This window comes from Pinus tabuliformis, chromosome 2_2 (assembly GCF_031772625.1).
Source record: "Pinus tabuliformis cultivar Carrire ecotype Pingquan chromosome 2_2, CPIR1, whole genome shotgun sequence".
NCBI lineage: Eukaryota > Viridiplantae > Streptophyta > Pinopsida > Pinales > Pinaceae > Pinus > Pinus tabuliformis.
The window spans coordinates 35,913,970-35,937,682 of record NC_142300.1 but is presented as its reverse complement, the minus strand read 5'-3'; positions in this window follow the sequence as shown (position 1 = coordinate 35,937,682).

Genomic DNA, 23,713 nt, shown 5'->3' with positions numbered 1-23,713 from the left:
ACCAGCCCCTACAATTCGGTGGTACTTCCAATCCAATGGGATACATGTATTACTGTGAAGTCATTAGGAGATATAGGAGGTTCCTATTTAACTATGGGTTCATAATTTTATGCAAACCTTAGAGCCATTCCCAAAGAAGTGATATCTTGAGGTAAAAATGCAGTGGCAGACAACTAGCTAGGTTGAATTATGAGAAAGGTTCTACAACACATTATATAACTCTACAAGGAGGAGGCACAGATTGCAAGTTTGATAGAGTTCATTTGGTGTTTCCAATAAATGGACCACCCACAAAGTCTAATAATAGGATCCCCAAAGGAGTACCCCTTAAAGGAACTTTGCCATCTGTGGTATAAAGAAACTGATTCCCTTTTGAAACTATTGATAATGTGGTAGGTGGTATTTCTCTGGAAATTAAAAGTATTGATCTCCTTGTTGTTTTGCGAGTTGTTGATAGTGTATGGGAAGATGGTGAAAATAGTGGGGAATAAGATAGATCTGCATTCTATTTAAAGGATCATTTTTCAGCAAGGAATGTGTTGTAGTGTAATTAAATCTGCATGTTGTTCCGAAGATTTCTCAATCAAATAGATCTGCAATCTTTTTAAAGTTTATTTCCTTCCAAACTCAGTGAATATCCAGTGTTGGGTTGTGAAAGTGTGCTTGATATCTAAATTGGACAGATCCTATCTGGTGTAGAGTATCCAGTGTTGGGTTGTGAAAGTGTGCTTGATATCTAACTTGGACAGATCCTATCTGGTGTAGAGTATCCAGTGTTGGGTTGTGAAAGTGTGCTTGATATCTAACTTGGACAGATCCTAGCTGGTGTAGAGTCCCCGTGAGGGTCCACTCAAGTTCACTGCTATGTTATTGCTAATTCACTAATTTTTTTTGAAGCAGCACTAGCAGTTCTAGTTCCAGTAGTATATCTAGTAGTATACCTAAGAGCATATATATGCATACGTAGTAGCAGAACAAACAGAGTAAGTATATGAACCTTGAACCAAGCTAGCATCATGATCAGCCTCTATTAAGGAAATATCTCCACGTGTTGTGGGGGTCTCACCACACCAAACGCATCTTAGAGACCCTTGTCATGACCAGGTCAGCCCTGTAACTTCACTGCCTTCTAACATGTTTGGAGGTTGTTGTTACCACTAGATATTGGTTTCATTCATTGTTCACAGGTAGCAAACTTTCACTGCCATATTTTGTTGAGAAATATCAGGAGCCCTGAAGGAGGAGGGTAGGGTTAAGCCTTGCCTCCATGTACTCGATCATCCTTTTCATATGGTTGATCTTTTGGGGTAGAAACATGGTTTCTACCTGCCTCCCTAGAACTGCATATGGGTTGTATCAATGGTGGAAATATTCAAAAAAATCTTCATTTCCTCTGTTTATCACTTTGTCATGTAGGAAAACGGAGTACAGGAATATGGGTTAGTCTGACTCGTAACTGAAAAATTGTTGAGTCTCGTAACTCCTAAACACCAACCCTTTTATAGGGTAATATTTTCTAGAGAAGATAAATCATCCTTTTCATTAAGAAAGAGGAGTACATTTACATATATATGACCCAAAAAACCTCAAAGGTATGCACATCACCAATGCCAACAACAACATCCATCACAAAATTAACTAACAGGGACCAAAAATGGACATGAAAAGAACATCTATAAACTTTGTATAACATGGATAAAATTACTAAAAAAGATAAAAACCCGGATAGTATGGAACATTAAAATCCTAGTTACAAACAAGAATAACCAGTTCAAACAAAAATATTTTATTCATAAGATGACAAAAAGGATAGAATTTCTTGACATATCAAAAGAAGTGAGCCAACTCAAGATCACTGGGGATATGAACATATCCCCTTCTCAATAATTGTAAGCCTCCTGGTTCTTCAAATAAAAAGTGACCTTCCTCCACCCGTAGATATTTTTTGGACATATAGTCCGCATGTTGGTTACATTCCCTCAAAATATGCTAGAATAATAGATTATGAAAGAGACCCTTAAGAATTTAAATATGTTACATCTAGTGCTTGAGGGAAAGAACCTTAAAATTCCCCTTCTCCATTATCCAGTCCATCACACACTTGGAATCTCCATAAATCTGACAGGAGATAATGTTCAATGATGTTTCAATATATAAAAGGGCCCAAACTACAGAAACCCCTGCCTTGGTATTAGACTCTGAACCAATATTCAACCAAATATGATAAGACCCATTTCTAGGGAGGAAACTGATGGCACCCCCTCCACATACACCTAAATGATATGCATCATCAAAGAAACCTACATTTATAGATAGAGGACTATGAGGGAAGCATAAGGAGTGACTACGAGGAGGATTCAAAGGCTTGAAATATAGAGAAGAAACCCATAATATGAGGCAGGATGTCAGAGATCTCTGCTTTCAAAGATATGTTTATTCTGAACCTTCTAGACACCCCAAGCGATGAAGATAGGAAAGGATTTATAATTACCCATGTTTTCCTCACATAAGAAAAGGAAATGGTCAATATGATAAATTGGAACAAGGTCCAAAATATTAAATAACATGACGGTTGCAGTCCAAAGTTCCATGGAAAAATCACACAAAAAAAATAAGTGATTGACATATTCAAAGTCCTTTGAATAGAGGATACATATATTTGGCCTAGATAATCCTTTGCACGGGTCCCATGTTTATATCTAATTCTCTAAATCCAACCATATGAATAATTTCATTTTTGGAGCAATAAGCCAGTCCCGGAACTTATTATACCACCAATTTACCATGGGAAGGGAAGAACATGCTGATATAGAATTATAGGCATGGCAAAGAAGTTATTTTCCCAAATGGGGTGTTCCAAGCACAAGAAATTGAACCATCCTCCTATGATAAGATTAGACCATTAAATCTCAAGGGAAAACGGCTCTGCGTGGTTCTACAACTAAACCCTAGGGTTTCAGAACTCACCTGCGACGGCAGGTCCTCCGGACAGAGCTCGCCAGGAACAGTACGCAGTAGTATAGCAGGTCACAACCCACTGGTCTTGGTCGGTGGCTACAATGAGCCCCCCTCAGGGGGAAGGAGGGGCGCCTCCTCCAACAAATGACAACAAGCAAGGGAATATCGAGGGATCAGACAGGGATAAGGAGTACAATGATGAAAGCGCAGACAAAAGTCAACAAACGCAAACTGAACAAGCACAGAAGGACAAGCCAAAGGTTAGCTCTTCCACATGCAAACCAGTAGCTACGCATAGGCCAAAAGTAGAGCTACCAAGCCATCACATCAATGCTAGGATTCAGTATACGAGAGATCATGCTCTCATAGGCAAATTTATTGGAATATGGCCAAACGCGAAAGCGTTGAGAGCATGGATAAATGTTAAATGGCATCCAAAAGGACAGATAACCTTGCATCTAGGGCCTAAGGGGTTTTTTACGGCGGTCTTCAACTGTTTGGAAGACAGAAATAGAGTTTTAGATGGAGGGCCTTATTTCTTTAACTCTGCTGGGCTATTTCTCAAAGAATGGATCGAAAGATTCAACCCTGATAAAGAAGACCTAAGCTGCGCACCGGTGTGGATCAGGCTGTATTCTTTGCCACTAGAATACTGGGAAGAGGAGTCTCTCAAAGTGATAGGCAATGTTCTGGGTGACTTCCTCAAGATAGCAGAAGAAACAAAGACGCACAGATACACCTCATATGCATGGATTTGCGTCTACATGGACCTTAAACAAGCTTTGCCTGATACGATAAGTCTTTTTTATGAAGATGTGGAATGGATACAGTTAATTGATTATGAGCATGTACCCTTTAGATGCAGAAAATGTCATGACCTAGGACACCCCTACAGAGATTGCCCTTTAAACAACAAACCCTCAGTTCAAAATACCTAGGAAAACCCAACGCCGGATTGCTTCACTAAGGTGCTCAATCGCCGAAGAGGAAATAAAAAATCAGTAATCTCTACAAAGACTCCCCCAGTAGATCAATCAAAGCCCTCTACTAGCAATAGCTTTGAAGTCCTAGCCAATGAAGAAATGCCGGATCCAGACAATAGGCCCTTCAATCAAAAAGGATCTATCCAGGAGAAGATTGAAGGATCCAAAACGATAATAGGGGAACCAAATGTAGAAAAAGGGGGCAATAAGCTTAAAACTGCATCAAACACCTGGAGCTTCCCTGAAATGGATATAGATGGTACAGATCCCAACACAGAAAACGAGAAGGAAAGTGATGGATACCATCAAGAACCTCAAATCATGGAGGAGGACACGGAATCAATAGATATTGGTGAGCTAGATATCTTGGGCCTAGAACAAGCTTGTAAAACAGGAAATTTCGACAAAATACCTGATAGAGAAGTGGACAACCTGGTGACAGTCCTTAATAAAGCTAAAAAAAATACTCATTAGGAGTCCAGATATCAGCTTAATAGAGAGAGGGAACACCCGCTATGGATATCAGGAGGAGATTATAATATTTTGGCTAACTCATCCGGACTTCTATGAATTTGTCAGAACAACTTGGCTAAAATTTAATCCAACTGATGGAACAAAAATGTCTATATTCCAATGGAAGCTAAAGTACCTCAAAGGGGAAATTAAACATTGGAATCAATCCATCTTCAGCAACATTCTCAAAGCCAAGGAAATCCTTCATCAATAAATGAAAGATATTCAGCAAAGAATGATCTTTGAAGGACGCTCGGAAGAGCTGGCCCAGAAAGAGCAGACCATAGAAAATAAAATCCTCGAAAGGGACCTACAGGAAGAAACTCTCTGGAGGCAAAAATCAAGAGTTAGATGGCTGAAGGAGGGTGAAAAGAATACGAAATTCTTTCACAAAACCACAGTGCAAAGAATAATGATCAATCAAATTTCTTATGTCAAAAATGCGCATGGAACCAAAATTGAAACCCACGAAGGAATCGAACAGGAGTTCCTCAATTACTTCAAGAAGATGAATCAGGAACCTAACATAAACAGAATAGAGGCTATTGATAAAATTATCCGAAATATACCTAGATTAATTACTGAAGAGCACAATATTCTTCTTCTCAAGCCCATAAGTCTTCAGGAGGTTGAAATGGTGGTGAATCAACTAAAAGCAGGGAACGCGCCAGGACCAGATGAATTTACTTCAAACTTTTTTCAGCATTTCTGGGATCTGGTCAAAGAGGAAGTTTGGCAGGTCATGGAAGAATCGCGCACTCTATGATGGATGTATCCAGGTCTGAATGCAACATTCATTGCTCTAATCCCCAAAGCAGAGGAATCGAACACTCGGGACAAATACAGACCAATTGCTTTGTGCAACATTATATACAAGATTGTCTCCAAGGTCATAGCTTCCAGATTGAAGCCCTTGCTTCCCCTTATCATATCTCCTGAACAATCTGGGTATGTAGAAGGAAGGCAGATCACGGATGGGATCATTCTAACCCATGAAATAATCCACTCTCTCAAGCATTCAAAAAAACTAGGTATGTTGCTCAAAATTGATTTGTCTAAGGCTTTTGATAGTATCAGTTGGGAATATATGCAAAAAATCCTTAAAGCCTTTGGTTTCGCCCCCTCCTGGATCAGATGGATCAGCAATCTTCTATCCTCCTCGTTCTTCTCTATTCTCATTAATGGAATCCCGCGTCTACCTTCCGTCCTTCTCGGGGGATTAGACAAGGGGATCCTCTCTCGCCCTTTCTGTTTGTCATCTTAGCTGAAGGTTTAGGCTGTAGCATTAAATCGGCTATCTATTCTCACAACCTTAAGGGTCTAGCTCTCCACCAAGCTCCTGCCTTTTCGCACCAACAATTCGTAGATGATAACATGTTATTTTGTCATCCCTCTGTTCAAGAAGCTCGCTCTTTTAAATCTATTCTTGAAAACTTCTCGAACGCCTCAGGAGCTCTCATCAACAAAGTCAAATCTCAGATATTCTTTTTCAATACGCGTCCCACCACCCAGAGAGCTATAGCCCGTATCCTCAGCTTCACCATCGCTTCCCTTCCTTCTAATTACTTGGGAGCTCCTCTAATTGCCTCGGCTCTCAAGCATTCCTCTTGGAATAGCCTTTTAGAAAAACTGGAAGCCAGATTGTTCCTTTGGACTCATAGAGCTCTTAATATGGCTAGTAGGATAGTGCTAATCAAAGTTGTTCTACAGTCAATGCCTCTTTACCTCTTCTCTATATTGGCGGCACCTAAGTCGGTGCTCAAAGCCATCAAACAGCTTCAGCGTAACTTCTTATGGGGAAGTTCTGGGCCAAATCGAAAGTGGGCACTCGTTATTTGGGAGAAAGCTTGTCTACCTAAAAAAGCAGGAGGCATTGGGCTAAGAGACCCGGAACATAGCAACATGATCATGGGGGCAAAAATTTGGTGGAAATGGCTCTCAAATCCTAGCACACCTTGGGCCTCCCTATGGACAGCGAAATATGCAAGAAACTTACCCTTAGAGGAGAGAATTAGAATGTCAGAAGTCAGTAAAGGCTCGGTTATTTAGAACTCTGCCATTCAACATCGAGATATAATTCAAAAGCACAGTTTTTGGGAGGTGAAGGATGCCCGCACAGCAAGGTTTTGGGAAGACTCATGGCAACAGCTCCCACACCTCAGAGATATCATTCAGGGAATCTCAGATCAAGATATAAATCAATATGATAAGGTGAATCACTTTTGGAGCTCACACACTAACCAAGAACATAGAGAGTGGAAAGAAGCTAGTCATATATTACCTTACAGCCCGGAGCAAACACAACTATCGCTCTCCTCTAAACTTCAAAAACGAAAAATTCTAAAGTCGGCAGGCACGGATATTCTCAGATGGGGATATGAGGAAAAGGGTACCTTCACAACCAAAGAAGCCTACAAAATCATTATCAAAAACAGAGTAATCAGAGACAATTTATGGGATAAGATATGGAGCCCCTCCATATGGCCGAAGGTTTCTACTTTTCTATGGCTTCTATCACACAATAGAATTCTCACCTGGGACAATCTCAGAAAAAGGAGCTTCTCTGGTCCATCCATTTGTCTCAACTGCAAACAGGAAGAGGAATCAACACTACATCTCATGCAAACTTGTCCGCTTGGAAGGAAATTGTGGGAAAAGGTTACATTCCACTGTCAGAAGGAAGGCAGAGTGATTGGGGACATCAAAGGCACCCTTCGTACCTGGAGCCAAGAGCCATATCAGAGCAAACTTTTAAACACACTATGGTAACTCATACCGGGATTACTGATGTGGAATATCTGGAAGGAGAGAAATAGAAGGATTTTTAAAAATCAATCATTGATGATTGAGCAGATATGGACCGGGTTGCACCATAACATCAAATAAACTTTATCCATCAAAGGCTAGTCCAAAGAGGACTTCCCATCACTACCGCAGGAACAAGCTATATGGGACAACTGGCAGATAAAATTACAGAGTCTGAATTCTTCTATCGACAACAACTCAAGGTATCAAGAGTCAACAGCAAGCTGGACTCCACCTCCAGTCAATGTGTTTCAACTCAACTTTGATGGTGCGTCGAAAGGAAATCCTGGGAGAACGGGATTTGGTGGAGTCATCAGAAATCACTAGGGTACTCCCCTTATCACTTTTTTTGGTTCAATAGGCTGGAATACTAATAATGCAGCGGAATTGGAAGGATTATGGAGAGGGCTTAATCTAGTGCAAGGATGAGGGCTCCTTCCTCTTATAGTGGAAGGGGACTCCCAAATAATCATAAACATGGCCTTAAAACTTCTGCAGGGATCCCCGGTTCACAAGGTCAGTAGCAGCTGGAGAATGGAAACTCGACTCAAGCTACTACAGCAACGGCTTACTCACAATCAAGCTATTTCTTTTAAACACATCAGAAGGGAAGGGAACAAACTGGCAGACTTTCTTGCTAATTTAGGAGTGGACGGTGGAAGGGAATTCTATGAAGGCTCTATATCTTGCATAGCTTCTGAGAACCAACTTTCCACCTTCCATACTATAGTAACAAGTGATATGCAGTCGAAGGAAGACTCAAACCCGAATGTCGGTGTCCTTAAGAGGTGTTAATGCTGGAGCACGCGGAGTCGGCAACTGGCGAGTAATTAAGAAGGGTAAGGCGGTTCGTGGCAGGTAATTAATCCGCATTAATGAAGGCCCGAGCTCGAGGTACGCAGATGGAAGTTATCAGGATGGCGCACATTCTCCAGGGTTCATTTGTTCTGGTCTTTTCAGGCATCAATGTAGTGTTTCCGGTTTTTTCTAGCAGAGGTCTCCTCTGGTGGTCATGGTCTCAGAGTCTTAGTGCAACACAGCGAATTTGGAAGCCTCCTTGGTCTCATAACTCCTCCCATTTGGTCGACTTCAGGTATATAGTTCTGCCTCTTTCAGACAGCGTCGGGTGCATTAAGTTTGTTTTCTCCATTTGCGTCTGGTGTCTTAAGTCAGTCCTCTGGTTCATTTCAGGAAGGGATTTGGTTTTTGTGCTTGTTAAAGGTGTCTGAGTTGGGTACTGGGCTTTCTTAGTCGCCGTTGGGTATTTTCTTGACGCCGAGTCTAGCTTATGTGTGCTGGGCTTCTGGGTCTTTCATTCAAAGGTCTGGTTTTTAATCTGGTTACAATTGCCCAACATGTTGCTTCTCCCTCACACCCAGTCCTTTAGCATCCTCATTCCGTTGTTGTATTCTCTTATGGCCCGTCGTCGGGGTATTCCAAGGCGAGGGAGAAACTCGGGATCCCGTGGAGGATCTGGAGGGTGTGGTAGCTCTGCGCCTCGTCGTATATCCCCGTTAGCTACTGCTTCACCTTCCTCTCCGCCCTCAGACAATTCTGGACCCTCCCTAAATAGTTCCCTTCATACCTCAAGGTTTAAGTTCAAAAGCAGACTTAAAAGACCGCTCATCTCAGCTATAATTACTGTCATCTTCTCGGAGGAAGAAGATGAGCTCACAAGCTCAAACAAAATTTCCAAGGAACAGTTGCTTTCTTAGAATTCCAGTGATTCTCAGAGCAGCTTGGCTGGTGTTGTCCTCAATGTTTCTACTGCGGTGTACGAAGAAGGTCAACAGGAGGCTTCTCGCCCTCCGCCGGACTCTCCTCAAGAACAGACCATAGTTTGTGGGCCAGCGCGCCTCTTTGGCAGTGTTCTGCACCTTGTGCCTCCTACAGAAGGCAACTTGATGGAAGCTGAAGATGAGGTGATGGTAACCTGGGCAAGCTCCCCTAATCAGGTTAACGAAAATGCTACGGATGAGCCACGGCAAGTTTAATTACCTTTGGTTTCAGCTACAGGACAGTAAGTCCGTTTTGGTTTTCTGGATCTCGTGTGTCATTTTCAGTGTGCATGGCTTCTGATACCAACAATATGAATTTGTTCATTCTCCAGGGTACAATTTTGCATTTCCTTTTTTGTAATTATGGTAAAGAACAGTTTTTTGTAATAGGGCAGCTCACTCTGGAGCGTTTAGCTCTGTTTAGTCTTGGTCCATATAGTTCTGTTCAGTGTTGAGGCTATGATTATCAGTTTTGTAAACAGAAGGAAAAAAGCTACCTGCAATGGTTCTTTGAGAGAGGGCAGGCTACGGCCCCCTCAGAGGTTCAAACCTCTTTGTAAATCTTTTTTCTCTTTTTAATCCTAATAGAATAGTCTTTACTCAGAAAAAAAAATATTAGACCATTAAGAATAAGATTCTTAATAAAATTGTCCCATTCATATGCTAGAAGACCATGTAGACCCAATTCAGAACCACATTTCCACCTGATAATAAAAGACTGCAATGAGGAAGACAAGAAAGGATGACACAATATATAAACAGCCCAGAATTTGAGATGAAATATGAGCTTTGGAAATAATTAGTAGAAGGGAGATCCCCTAATAGAAGGAGCTCCAGATGTTATTAACAAACGGGGTTTATGTTTTGCAGGTCAGGAATTGTGCGATTGAACAAAATCTATGGCCATTTTGACGACTTATGATGGGACTTACAGTTCAGTCTTTCCACTACTTGTAAGCATGGATATTTTCAATTTTGAGGGTTTATATGTTGCTTCATTGTGAAGGAAAATGTGTTTTTTAATGCTCCAGATGTTATTCACAAACGGGGTTTATGTTTTGCAGGTCAGGCATTGTCCTATTGAACATAATCTATGCCCATTTTGACGACTTATGATGGGACTTACAGTTCAGTCTTTCCACTACTTGTAAGAATGGATATTTTCAATTCTGAGGGTTTCTATGTTGCTTCATTGTGAAGGAAAATATGTTTTTTAATGCTCCAGATGTTATTAACAAACGGGGTTTATGTTTTGCAGGTTAGTCATTGTGCTATTGAACAAAATATATGACCATTTTGACGACTTATGTTGGGACTTGTTACAACAGATAGTCCATGCCCAATGATATCAAAATCTTCTATTTATGAAAAAGAAAGAGGGTGGTTTCGTATAAGATGGAAGCCTGTCAAATTAGTCTTCCTGAGAAAAAGGTGAAATTTACCGTTGAGAAATTGGCTAGGGATAGGTCACTGAAAGAACCACCAATTTGTATCTTTTCTGGACGTAATCTGGGTATCTCTCATCTCAAGCGTTCTTGTGGTAATATTCTATTGAAAATAAGAAGACTTGTGGTAATATGCCATTGAAAATACACCAATTTGTATCTGTTCTGGACGTAATCTGAGTATCCCTCATCTCAAGCGTTCTTTTGGTAATATGCCATTGAAAATAATAAGAAGTCCTAACATTTCTACCCAGAAAGTGCATGGTGAAGATGTTTCGGAAGCGATAAAGGTTTTTCTGCTTATCAATGTACTTAACACAAAGAAACAAGTAATCAAATTCCATTAACATGCACTTAACGTTACATATGCCCAAAAGTAGAGGAAATAACTAAGCTAGAATCTGATCCAAGAAAATGCAACGTTTTATCATCCTATGCTTAGTAGATATGTGTTTAAAGTCTGCAAAATCAAAAAGATATATTCTAAAGGTAGCCCCAAAAATCTGAACAGGCAACAGGATATGATAATAATTTATCCAAAGAGATATTTTTTAATAAAACAAACAGAAAGCCTAAACACATACCTGTTTTAGGCAAAAACTATGGAAGATCAGCCTCACAGAAAAAAACAGAATTAAATGCAGAGCTTATAAAAATGTCTTGGCCGTCCGAAAGGGTTGTTGATAGATGCGCCTCACCTGTTAATGCTATAGGATACCCCCGACCATATTGGATATAATGTGTGCATCCGCTTCTCAAAGCACACGGATCACAGATTGTAAAAGCACACGGATCACTGATTATCTGTCTGTTCAAAAGTTTCCCAAATCGTTGAATCACGGATTATCTTATGTTTCGTGTGAATTTGGACAAGCTTGGAAGTCGGGTTGCAAACTGCTACAGGTGTCCTTATTTTTCTACAAGAAACAGTCTAATGTGAAGGTGAATATGCTAAATGTGATATTGGATGGCAATGATGCTGATGAGAAGTTGGAAAATTGGAAAGTGAACATATCCAATGCATTAAAACAATTTGTGGTAGGGTTAATGAATAACACATAATGAACCAAAAAAATTAAAAATAGTAATGGAAATGAACTAAATTCAAAGTAAAAATTCTATCTAACTAATGTAAGAGTGCTACAACTATCATCAAAAAATGTTAAGATAAGTTGTAAGAAAAAATTGCTCATAAACAAATATGTGAACATAAATGATACAAGAGGGATATTGACCACCTAGGTCAATGGGCCAAGTTAACACAAGGAAACTTAAAAACCTTAGAAGAAAGCTAAACTAAGAGCTGAAATCAAATATCACTTCAATTAACAAACATGTTGTTTGTAACTTTGAAGATGACAAAGTTACAAAAAAATCTTGGAATCTGAACCTCTCGTATTATTCACGTGTTTTCCTATGATTTTCTTCTAATCCTATTATCTTACTCAAGCCTATTGTTTGTACAAGTGGATAGGAGGAAAACTCCTTGAGTGGAGCAATGCTTTCCCTTCGATAAGCAATAAAAACCCAGATCTTGTTTCCTGGATCACCACGCAGCAGTAGTAAGGAGGATTTACTATTCTTAGGTAGTCGTGTTGGGTTACTAAACCAACCAAAACCACTCGTACGCCTTGGGATGATAATGGTGTTTCTCCTTAGTTGATGTTCAAGGCCCCAAACAAAGCCATCCTTGTGGGGCAAAATTATCCTCATATTAACACCCATACAACATCTATATACCTATGGTTTATAATGATGGCAAATAGTGCTCCCCATCACCTAATTGTGCAAAAAGACCCAACTAACCTGCCTGCCATGTCAAACTTGTCCTCGATATTAGCATATCATCCTACTTTATTCATTAGCTCATCGAGATAGAGGGATCAAGGACTCTCACTCCATAGTTGGGGACTATAGTCCATCAAGTCTAGGTCAAATTTCAGGCTAATTGTATCATGGACACGTCAAGGTCAACCAACATTAATGCAATGTATTAGTTGTTAGTACATCGACCTATCAAAATATCGAAATATTGGGTAGTAGACAATAGTAAGTAGGACACTAGCCAGCAACAAGAAACCTTGATGTTGCCGATGAGCACCACTAGGCCAACCATTCATCTTAGAGGCACTGGGAGGTGGTTTTGTACGATGTGCACAGTCTGTATTATTACTAAACCAACCAAAACCACTCGTATGCCCTGGGATGATAATGGTGTTTCTCCTTAGATGATGTCCAAGGCCCCAAACAAAGCCATCCTTGTCCAGGGGAAAAATTATCCTCACATTAATACCCATACAACATCTATATTCCTTTGGTTTATAATGATGGAAAATAGTGCTCCCCATCACCTAAATGTGCAAAAAGCCCCAACTAATCTACATGCCATGTCAAGCTCAATGTCCTCGATATTAGCATATCGTCCTACGTTATCCATTAGCTCATCTAGATAGGGGGTTCAAGGACTCTCACTCCATGGTCGGGGACTATAGTCCATCAAGTCTAGGTCAAATTTCGGGCTAACTGTATCATGGACATGTCAAGGTCAACCAACACTAATGCAATGTATTAGTTGTTGGCACATCGACCTATCAAAATGTCACAATATTGGGTAGTAGACATTAGTAAGTAGGACACTAGCCACCAACAAGAAAACTTGATGTTGGCGATGAGCACCACTAGGCCAACCGTTCACCTTAGGGGCACTGGGAGGTGGTTTTGTACCATGTGCACAGTCTTTATTATCACTTAACCAACCAAAACCACTTGTATGCCCTGGGATGATAATGGTGTTTCTCTTTAGATGATGTCCAAGGCCCCAAACAAAGCCATCCTTGTCTAGGGGCAAAATTATGCTCACATTAACACCCATACAACATCTATATTCCTTTGGTTTATAATGATGGAAAATAGTGCTCCCCATCACCTAAATGTGCAAAACGCCCCAACTAACCTACATGCCATGTCAAGCTTGTCCTCGATATTAGCATATCATCCTACATTATCCATTAGCTCATCTAGATAGGGGGTTAAAGGACTCTCACTCCATGGTTGGGGACTATAGTCCATAAAGTCTAGATCAAAGTTCGAGCTAACTGTATCAAGGACACCTCAAGGTCAAGCAACACTAATGCAATGTATTAGTTGTTGGTACATCGACATATCAAAATGTCAAACATGTCCTCGATATTAACATATCATCCTACATTATCCATAATTTAGCTCATGAAGATAGAGGGTTCAAGGACTCTCACTCCATGGTTGGGGACTATAGTCCATCGAGAGGTCAAATTTCAGGCTAACTGTATGAAGGACACCTTAACAAGGTCAACCTACACTAATGCAATGTATTAGTTGTTGGTACATCGACCTATCAAAATGTCACAATATTGGGTAGTAGACATTAGTAAGTAGGACACTAGCCACCAACAAGAAAACTTGATGTTGGCGATGAGCACCACTAGGCCAACCATTCACCTTAGAGGCACTCGGAGGTGGTTTTGTACCATGTGCATAGTCTATATTATTACTAAACCAACCAAAACCAGTCGTAGGCCCTAGGATGATAATCAGATATTATTACATGCCATGTTAAGCTTGTCCTCGATATTAGCATATCGTCCTACATTATCCATTAGCTCATCTGGATAGGGGGTTCAAGCACTCTCACTCCATGGTTGGGGACTATAGTCCATCAAGTCTAGGTCATAGTTCGAGCTAACTGTATCAAGGACACCTCAAGGTCAACCAACACTAATGCAATGTATTAGTTGTTGGTACATCGATCTATCAAAATGTCAAACATGTCCTCGACATTAGCATATCATCCTACATTCTCCATAATTTAGCTCATGGAGATAGAGGGTTCAAGGACTCTCACTCCATGGTTGGGGACTATAGTCCATCGAGAGGTCAAATTTTAGGCTAACTGTATTAAGGACACCTTAACAAGGTCAACCTACACTAATGCAATGTATTAGTTGTTGGTACATCGACCTATCAAAATGTCACAATATTGGGTAGTAGACATTAGTAAGTAGGACACTAGCCACCAACAAGAAACCTTGATGTTGGCGATGAGCACCACTAGGCCAACCGTTCACCATAGAGGCACTGGGAGGTGTTTTTGTACCATGTGCACAGTCTGTATTATTACTAAACCAACCAATACCACTCGTATGCCCTGGGATGATAATGGTGGTTCTACTTAGATGATGTCCAAGGCCCCAAACATACCCATCCTTGTCCAGGGGCAAAATTATCCTCACATTATCATCCTACATTATCCATTAGCTCATCTAGATAGGGGGTTCAAGGACTCTCACTCCACGGTTGGGGACTATAGTCCATCAAGTCTAGGTCAAATTTCGGGCTAATTGTATCATGGACATGTCAAGGTCAACCAGCACTAATGCAATGTATTAGTTGTTGGCACATCAACCTATCAAAATGTCGCAATATTGGGTAGTAAACAATAGTAAGTAGGACACTAGCCACCAACAAGAAACCTTGATGTTGCCGATGAGCACCATTAGGCCAGCCATTCATCTTAGAGGCACTGGGAGGTAGTTTTGTACGATGTTCACTGTCTGTATTATTACTAAACCAACCAAAATAGTCTGTACTATTACTTAACCAACCAAAACCACTCGTATGCCCTGGGATGATAATGGTGTTTCTCCTTAGATGATGTCCAAGGCCCCAAACAAAGCCATCCTTGTCTAGGGGCAAAATTATTCTCACATTAACACCCATACAACATCTATATTACTTTGGTTTATAATGATGGCAAATAGTGCTCCCCATCACCTAAATGTGCAAAAAGCCCCAACTAACTGACATGCCATGTCAAGCTTGTCCTCGATATTAGCATATCATCCTACATTATCCATTAGCTCATCTAGATAGGGGGTTCAAGGACTCTCACTCCATGGTTGGGGACTATAGTCCATCAAGTCTAGGTCGAAGTTCGAGCTAACTGTATCAAGGACACCTCAAGGTCAACCAACACTAATGAAATGTATTAGTTGTTGGTACATCGACCTATCAAAATGTCAAACATGTCCTCGATATTAACATATCATCCTACATTATCCATAATTTAGCTCATGAAGATAGAGGATTCAAGGACTCTCACTCCATGGTTGGGGACTATAGTCCATCGAGAGGTCAAATTTCAGGCTAACTATATGAAAGACACCTTAACAAGGTCAACCTACACTAATGCAATGTATTAGTTGTTGGTACATCGACCTATCAAAATGTCACAATATTAGGTAGTAGACATTAGTAAGTAGGACACTAGCCACCAACAAGAAAACTTGATGTTGGCGATGAGCACCACTAGGCCAACCATTCACCTTAGAGGCACTCGGAGGTGCTTTTGTACCATGTGCATAGTCTATATTATTACTAAACCAACCAAAACCAGTCGTAGGCCCTACGATGATAATCATATATTCTTACATGCCATGTCAAGCTTGTCCTCGATATTAGCATATCGTCCTACATTATCCATTAGCTCATCTAGATAGGGGGTTCAAGGACTCTCACTCCATGGTTGGGGACTATAGTCCATCAAGTCTAGGTCAAATTTTGGGCTAACTGTATGAAGGACACCTCAAGGTCAACCAACATTAATGCAATGTATTAGTTGTTGGTACATCGACCTATCAAAATGTCACAATATTGGGTAGTAGACATTAGTAAGTAGGACACTAGCCACCAACACGAAACCTTGATGTTGGCGATGAGCACCACTAGGCCAACCATTCATCTTAGAGGCACTGGGAGGTGTTTTGGTACCATCTGCATAGTCTGTATTATTACTAAACCAACCAAAACCACTCGTACGCCCTGGGATGATAATGGTGTTTCTCCTTAGATGATGTCCAAGGCCCCAAACAAAGCCATCCTTGTCCAGGGGCAAAATTATCCTCACCTTAATACCCATACAACATCTATATTCCTTTGGTTTATAATGATGGCAAATAGTGCTCCCCATCACCTAAATGTGCAAAAAGCCCCAACTAACCTACATGCCATGTCAAGCTCAATGTCCTCGATATTAGCCTATCATCCTACATTATCCATTAGCTCATCTAGATAGGGGGTTCAAGGACTCTCACTCCATGGTTGGGGACTATAGTCCATCAAGTGTTGGTCAAATTTCGGGCTAACTGTATCAAGGACACCTCAAGGTCAACCAACACTAATGCAATGTATTAGTTGTTGGTACATCGATCTATCAAAATGTCACAATATTGGGTAGTAGACATTAGTAAGTAGGACACTAGCCACCAACAAGAAACCTTGATGTTGGCGATGAGCACCACTAGGCCAATCGTTCACCTTAGGGGCACTGGGAGGTGGTTTTGTACCATGTGCACAGTCTGTACTATTACTTAACCAACCAAAACCACTCGTATGCCCTCGGATAATAATGGTGTTTCTCCTTAGATGATGTCCAAGGCCCCAAACATACCCATCCTTGTCTAGGGGCAAAATTATCCTCACATTAACACCCATACAACATCTATATTACTTTGGTTTATAATAATGGAAAATAGTGCTCCCCATCACCTAAATGTGCAAAAAGCCCCAACTAACCTATATGCCATGTCAAACTTGTCCTCAATATTAGCATATTAACTAGATTTATTATTTCTTTGTGACTCAAGTTAAAAAGTGGAATTACAAAATATTTAATAAATGAGAGAAAATATTATTTCAGGGGTGTTACCAAGCCTATTACTTGAGGTTTTATATAAGACAAGTATATATTGCTAGAAAAATAGAGATAGGGAGTAATTAATTAATTCTTAAATTCCTTATTTGTAATAAAGAAAAAACTCTACTTTTAGCTTTTTTAATAACCACTAAATTCTTTATTTGAACTAGTTCCTTATTTGAAATAAGGAAAAATCTCTAATTTTTTTTCTTTTAGTAATTTCTAAATTGCTTATTTGATATTAAAAAATAAAAAATAAAAAATGGAAATTTTACTTACAATTCCATTCCAAATACCAACCTGCATCTACTGCACTATTTTGTCAGCAAATACATGCACGATTTTGTGAGTAAATGTTAGTAAGAATAAAGTTGCTCATAATAAACTAACCGTTGACCCCTCCACATCATCTGATCTGATTAGATCATCACTCATTATAAATAGAGCAGTTCTGATCTCAAGATTGTTCCCGCCACAACTGCACTGTTAAACTTACTTCCATGCACGATTAAGAACAACTGTTGAAATTTACAAGTGCAGTTCAGAATATCCTCTTTTGGAAGCTAGAGTTCATGAAAAATACATGTACTCCTCATTGTACTCACTTTTTTAAACAGAGAACAATTGTGCAATGACTGGCATTTTACAGACGTGATGTCTTAATTTGGTTGATAAATGTTTTGTTTTTCATATATATATATCATCAATTTGTGTAGTACATTTGATAATTTCATTGAAAATTCATTTCACATTGGTTGGTTAGTTGCAAATTTGTTTGCCTACAATAAGGTCTTTTTAGGATTGGACTGAAGTGGTCTGAATTTATTTTTTTTGTCATTTACCAATCCATGACCTAGAGGTGCAGCTCCACCATTGTCACACTTTCAAGTCAATACCTTTGCTGCTAGCTATGTCCTGTGGTCTAGCCTAGTAGCAAGTCTAGCCTCTGATCTTCAGTCAACAAATACTGTCAATGCAGTAGTATAATTCGTATAAGGACTTGACTCAATCTGAGTGTACTGATTTGAACTTTGGTCTAGGACAGATTTCATTAATATAATATGATTGTAGGTTACCAACCTTATAAACAGTCCTCGGGAATAGTTTCAATCACAATGCTGTCATCATCATGTTGCCACTGAAATACTAAGACGTGCTAGGTCTCTTTACTTGAACAACACCTAAAACACATCCTTTAGGACTGTGTATTGATTCTCTTTCTTATTGTGGATTAGAGGTTCATTTAGGCTCCCTTTGATTGCGTCTTAGCTGTGAATAGAAAACTGCAACTAGGGCTCTTTTGGAGCTTCATTTGACAGTGTATGGAAGCCTCCTTGTTGTGATGAAGAACCTTCTTTTCGGACAGTGAAGGAGCCTCTCTTCACTGTGATTTAATCCCTGTGAGTGCACCTTTTCCATGCCCCAAAATTGTCCCTCAGCATTGACTTCATGTGGATTTGTTAGAGGTTTGTTGTCTACATTTCCTTCTAAAAATCTAGTGCATGAATGATTGTCCACATGTTCATGGAGAAGATAGATATGGGAAAACTCGCTTAAACTTTACAAAATACATTAAGGAAATTTCTGTTCGAACTATCTGTCTATCTAGTTATATGTGTTTGTCTTTATGAGAAGCAAGAAAACCTTTTGGCCAGGAGGTAGAGGGGAGACAGGAGAATGTCTATGATAACTTACAGTCTAGAAAATAGATAGCACATGTTGTTAATGATGTCAAGAAGAGTCTACCTCTTCTGCATTCGGTAGTCTCAATAAAGGAACCATGTCATCTTTCAAAGGCCTCCAAGAAAAAAATGAGAATGGCAAGGAAGTAATTCCACTACCTGGGTTTGGTATTTTGTTTCTTCCACCTTGCAGAAATTAAATGATCAACATCGTTGTTTCATGGACTGTCAATAGGGAGCAGATCAAAGAGGAAGAGGAATTCTTTAACTATTCATGCAACTACTGCATGGGCACCTAGAATTAGCTATGATAGGAATCCATAGACTGTGCCCTTACAAGCTTGGGTGAAGATGGCTCAACTTAGTTGTCAGAAGAACAATTATTTTCTCGGCCAATGAGGTAAATTGGATTCACCTTTATGATAGCATGAATACTAGTATTATTTCTTCATATGATTTCCATTCACATCTTATGATAAATAAATGTCTTTGAACTATTTGAATCACGGTACAATCACTACCTTGACTGCTTTAAAGGAAATTCACTACTCAAATGAATTTGGTTAGCCCTCCCTAAATACGATTGTGGGAAGATTTGCTTTTGCATGAAATAATGTTAATTAATTATTCTTACATCTAGCCTTAATCATCACAGAACATGCCAAATTTCTATTGGCATAGCATATCCAATCAAGGAAAGTCCAAGCCATCAATTCTCCAAACTAGTACTGAATTGCACACAACAGTAGTGCCATGCTGAAAACTAAATTATAACTGAAAACTGCCACAAACATATTAGACGGGTCCAATAATATGAACTAATTAGACGGGTCTTTCTATATACGATGTTCATATAATAGAGATAAATATCGAAATAAATAGATTGCTAATTGCTTCCGAAGACAACAAAAATAATTCAGAGACCCCAATTCACCAGCGTAATTAGTTCATGAGTCCAACTTCAGGGTTTTATCAAGTTGCAGACTGTCATTCTGGGAATATAAATGATAAATTATAATTAAGCAAATGCTGGCACACATCCGACCATACTACATCAGTCCCTTTTTCTGTTCCTCCATAAATAATGCTGATAGACTAGAGATAAAAATGAATATCAATAGGGTATTTATTACTTCCAAAGGCGGTGAAAAAACTTTTTAATGGTTTATTGATTCCAAATGGAAATGGATACAATAAATCTGTAGATGGATATTCAACTCTTTTCAAAGCAAAATAGCCTCCGAGCATGAGCTGTACAAATATTAAATAGCCATCAATTCTCCAAACTAGTACTGAATTGCACAAGGATTATAACAATATAAACTCTGTTCAAGGAACAGTGAGCAGCATTGTTCATAAAATGCTATTTCTCACCTCAGCACAAGCACAAAACCGAATCATCTCTATGGTGTACGCTTGTGCTGAAGAAGCCACAAATGCACATAAAGATGCACCCTAAATAGATGTGCTAATACCTTTCCGTTCATCCAATGAAGGTAAGTTGGCCCTCAGAGTTGTTCTGAGATTGCATGAAGAGAAGGCTGGTACTTTGCCACTGAATTTAGGATCATTCAGCCTATTTGGAAAGGAGAAAAATTAAAGAGGTATAGGAATGAGTTTGGCTATTGTGTTTTGTTGTTTAGAATGATCAGGTGATATGTGTTCTCCAAAATAAGTAAGAATGCCTGGCATTTAAACTTGTATTCTTGTAACTCTATTTTTTCTTCATATGATTAGATAATAAGCAACTATACAAAGTCAAACAACCTCTGCATTCCAATAAGAAGACTCTATATCCCCCTCTCCAAGTCTTGCAAGAAAAGGACATACATTGAGAAGAGTTTATATACTCTCAAAACCTTCCAAGATCACATAATCACAATTGAGACTCAGCAACTTTACAGTTACGAGTCAGACTAACCCATATTCCTGTACTCTGTTTTCCTACATGACAAAGTGATAAACAGAGGAAATGAAGATTTTTTGAATATTTCCACCATTGATACAACCCATATGCAGTTCTAGGTAGGTAGAAACCATGTTTCTACCCCAAAAGATCAACCATATGAAAAGGATGATCGAGTACATGGAGGCAAGGCTTGACCCTACCCTCCTCCTTCAGGGCTCCTGATATTTCTCAACAAAATATGGCAGTGAAAGTTTGCTACCTGTGAACAATGAATGAAACCAATATCTAGTGGTAACAACAACCTCCAAACACGTTAGAAGGCAGTGAAGTGACAGGGCTAACCTGGTCATGACAAGGGTGTCTAAGATAAACCCCGTTTGTTAATAACATCTGGAGCTCCTTCTATTAGGGGATCTCCCTTCTACTAATTATTTCGAAAGCTCATATTTCATCTCAAATTCTGGGCTGTTTATATATTGTGTCATCCTTTCTTGTCTTCCTCATTGCAGTCTTTTATTATCAGGTGGAAATGTGCTTCTGAATTGGGTCTACATGGTCTTCTAGCATATGAATGGGACAATTTTGTTAAGAATCTTATTCTCAAAGGTCTAATCTTATCATAGGAGTATGGTTCAATTGCTTGTGCTTGGAACACCTCATTTGGGAAAATAACTTCTTGCCATGCCTATAATTCTATATCAGCATGTTCTTCCCTTCCCATGGTAAATTGGTGGTATAATAAGTTCCGGGACTGGCTTATTGCTCCAAAAATGAAATTATTCATATGGTTGGATTTAGAGAATTAGATATAAACATGGGACCCTCTATTGTGCAAAGGATTATCTAGGCCAAATATATGTATCCTCTATTCAAAGGACTTTGAATATGTCAATCACTTATTTTTTCTGTGTGATTTTTCCATGGAACTTTGGACTGCAACCCCCAATATTTTGGACCTTGTTCCAATGTATCATATTGACCATTTCCTTTTATTATGTGAGAAAAACATGGGTAATTGTAAATCCTTTCCTATCTTCATCGCTTGGGGTGTCTAGAAGGTTCAGGATAAACATATCTTTGAAAGCAGAGATCTATGACATCCTGCCTCATATTACGGGTTTCTTCTCTGTATTTCAAGCCTTTGAATCCTCCACGTAGTCACTCCTTATGCTTCCCTCATAGTCCTCTATCTATAAATGTAGGTTTCTTTGATGATGCATATCATTTAGGTGTATGTGGAGGGGGTGCCATCAGTTTCCTCCATAGAAATGGGTCTTATCATATTTGGTTGAATATTGGTTCAGAGTCTAATACCAAGGCAGAGGTTTCTGTAGTTTGGGCCCTTTTATATATTTAAACATCATTGAACATTATCTCCTGTCATATTTATGGAGATTCCAAATGTGCGATGGACTGGATAATGGAGAAGGGGACTTTTAAGGTTCTTTCCCTCAAGCATTAGATGTAACATATTTAAATTCTTAAGGGTCTCTTTCATAATCTATTATTCTAGCATATTTTGAGGGAATGTAACCAACATGCGGACTATATGTCCAAAAAATATCTACGGTGTGGAAAGCCACTTTTTATTTGAAGAACCAGGAGGCTTACAATTATTGAGAAGGGGATATGTTCATATCCCCAGTGATCTTCAGTTGGCTCACTTCTTTTGATATGTCAAGAAATTCTATCCTTTTTGTCATCTTATGAATAAAATATTTTTTTTTTGAACTGGTTATTCTTGTTTGTAACTAGGATTTTAATGTTCCATACTATCCGGGTTTTTATGTTTTTTAGTAATTTTATCCATCTTCTACAAAGTTATAGATGTTCTTTTCATGTCCATTTTTGGTCCCGTTTAGTTAATTTTGTGATGGATGTCCATCTTCTACGTATGCATATATATGCTCTTAGGTATACTACTAGGGCAAATTATCCATGCTTACAAGTAGTGGAAAGACTGAACTGTAAGTCCCATCATAAGTAGTCAAAATGGCCATAGATTTTGTTCAATAGCACAATGCCTAACCTTATTTTTTCTGTGTGATTTTTCCATGGAACTTTGGACTGCAACCCTCAATATTTTGGACCTTGTTCAATGTATCATATTGACTATTTCCTTTTCTTATGTGAGAAAAACATGGGTATTATAAATCCTTTCCTATCTTCATCGCTTGGGGTGTCTAGAAGGTTCAGAATAACATATCTTTGAAAGCAGAGATCTCTGACATCCTGCCTCATATTATGGGTTTTCTTCTCTGTATGTCAAGCCTTTGAATCTCCTCGTAGTCACTCCCTTATGCTTCCTCATAGTCCTCTATCTATAAATGTAGGTTTCTTTGATGATGCTATCATTTAGGCGTATGGGTAATTATAAATCCTTTCCTGTTAGTTAATTTTGTGATGGAATGTCATCTTCTACGTATGCATAAACATGTTAGTCTTGTGATGGATGGTTCAGAATAAACATATCTTGGAAAGCAGATGGATGGTTTCAGAATAAACATGTTAATCTTGTGATGGATGGTTTCAGAATAAACATGTTAATCTTGTGATGGATGGTTCAGAATAAACATATCTTTGAAAGCAGAGATCTCTGACATCCTGCCTCATATTATGGGTTTCTTCTCTGTATGTCAAACCTTTGAATCCTCCTCCGTAGTCACTCCTTATGCTTCCCTCATAGTCCTCTATCTATAATGTAGGTTTCTTTGATGATGCATATCATTTAGGTGTATGGGTAATTATAAATCCTTTCCTGTTAGTTTAATTTTTGTGATGGATGTCCATCTTTCTACGTATGCATAAACATGTTAATCTTGTGATGGATGGTTCAGAATAAACATATCTTTGAAAGCAGATGGATGGTTTCAGAATAAACATGTTAATCTTGTGATGGTTGGTTTCAGA